The sequence below is a fragment of the Suncus etruscus genome, chromosome 10 (assembly GCF_024139225.1).
Source record: "Suncus etruscus isolate mSunEtr1 chromosome 10, mSunEtr1.pri.cur, whole genome shotgun sequence".
NCBI classification, from domain to species: Eukaryota; Metazoa; Chordata; class Mammalia; order Eulipotyphla; family Soricidae; genus Suncus; species Suncus etruscus.
Window position 1 is genome coordinate 42349324 of NC_064857.1, and position 2087 is coordinate 42351410.

Here is a 2087-nt window from a genome sequence, read left to right on the forward strand (position 1 = left end):
AACACCTGAATGTATGTGCTTGGCATTTCTAAGCTGATATTTGTCCAAATAAACTTTGGGAAGGAAGGGGAGGGGCATTGGTGGTGGAAATGTTGCACTGGTGAATGGGGGTGTTCTTTTTATTGCTGAAACCCAATTACAATAATGCTTGTAATCATGGTACTTAAATAAATATTTTATATTAAAAATACAAAAATTTAAGGTACCTCATTTCCGTTTTCAACAAACCACATAATTCTCCTTGATTTCTCGTGGATCACAAAAGATCAGCTGATACTTTCATAGAGAACTTCATGAATTTGCTTGTCATCCTTGCTCAGGGGCCATGCTAATCTTCTCTGTATTGTTCCAATTTTAGTATATGTGTTGCCAAAGAGAGCACTTCATAGAGAACTTTATTAAATTCTAAGAGCGAAAAAATGAAAATATAAATGCCCTCTAGAATTGTGCACTGCAACTCAACTTAATTCTCATATTTTCTACCTTAGTCCCACAGAGCTCAATTCTACAAGATCATTCTTTACATCACCTCAAATATCATATGTTTCATTTATATCCTGTTACTGACAATGCTTCAGATGACAGGAGTTTCCAGAAACTGTTCCTTGCTCGTCATAATTTGTTAATGTGGTTCAAGAAAATCAGAATATTTTGTTCAAATTTTTTTATTATGAAGAACAACCAAATTGTAGAATTGCATAACATGAGCTATAGGGAAAGAATTCAAAACTTCTATGCCTTCCCTGAGCTCACCCTCTCCTCAAATTTTTCTCTGATCATGAACCCAGAAGCTCTTCAAACCCCATACTCTAATGAAAATTATAGATGTTTATTACAAAAGCATACCTGACAAGGTCATTGGTGACTGACTCAACTATTTACTCCTCCTTTCCCAGATGTCAAATATTGTGGAGTTAAAAGTCCCAATACTCTAGAGCTAAGGGAATGCTCTTACTTCGAGAGTCCTGGTTTTGAGCCCCTGTATCTCATGATCCTCTCAGGGGTCCTCAAACTTTTTAAACAGGGGGCCAGTTCACTGTCCCTCAGACCATTGGAGGATCTGACTATAGTAAAAACAAAACTTATGAATGAATTCTTATGCACACTGCATATATCTTATTTTAAATGAAGAAACAAAACAAATACAAATACATTATGTGGCCTGCGGGCCATAGTTTGAGGACCGGGCCTAAATACTACTTGGAATGACTCTCAAGGACTGCGCCAAAAAAGAGGCCTAAGTGCCAGCAAGTATGATAAACCCCTCCTACAAAAGAAAACACACAACATTCTAATCACACTATTTGCTCTAATAATCAGCCCTCTTTCTTTATAACCTCAAAACCTTTTTTTTAATTGAAGCCATTGTGATTTACAAAGTACTTCACAGTTGGATTTCAATTCAGGACCAATCCCATCACCAGTGTCAGCTTCCCTCCCCTTTTGTTCCCAGAGTGCATCCTATACTACCACTCTTTGTCCCCTGGCCTGCCAGTATAAAAGGCCCAACTTAAGTTTAGATTATTAAATTTTGGGTCTCTTGATTCCATTGTTGTTGAATTTGACTAGGATATTTAGTTTTTATCTCCACCAATGCACCTGTGTCGCTCAGCCCCTGGCTCCCATTCTTTTCTTTTTTTCTTTACTTATTAATTTTATTTATTTATTTATTGGTTTGGGGGCCACACCTGGTGACGCTCAGGGGTTACTCCTGGCTATATACTCAGAACCTACTCCCAGCTTGTCGGACCATATAGAACGCCAGGGGATTGAATGGCAGACCGTCCTAGATTAGTGCATGCAAGGCAAATAAATGCCCTACTACTTGTGCCACCACTCTGGCCTTTCACTTATTAATTTTATAGAAATATGTGATAAAACAAAGTAATTCATGTCCCAAGGTTTTATGAAAAAAGCGGAAGCAGTTAAAAGATTAAAAAAAGGGGTGACAGTTTTTTGCATACGTGAAGCCAAAGTAGGGGAAAAATAGAAAAAAACTTTTGGCCTAAGAACAGGGTGTCCCTAGTCATGAAGCATCCTGCCATAGATCAATTACAAGGTGCAGGCATAACAAATTGTCTAATCCC

General features: G+C 37.9%; 1 non-coding gene across 1 annotated transcript; it reads right to left on the reverse strand.

The window, feature by feature from the left end:
- Positions 1-275: 275 nt before the first annotated feature.
- Positions 276-382, reverse strand: LOC126021635 (U6 spliceosomal RNA). Its single transcript, XR_007500134.1, has one exon. It is a non-coding gene; the product is annotated as a U6 spliceosomal RNA (small nuclear RNA).
- Between the last annotated feature and the right edge of the window lie 1705 nt (positions 383-2087).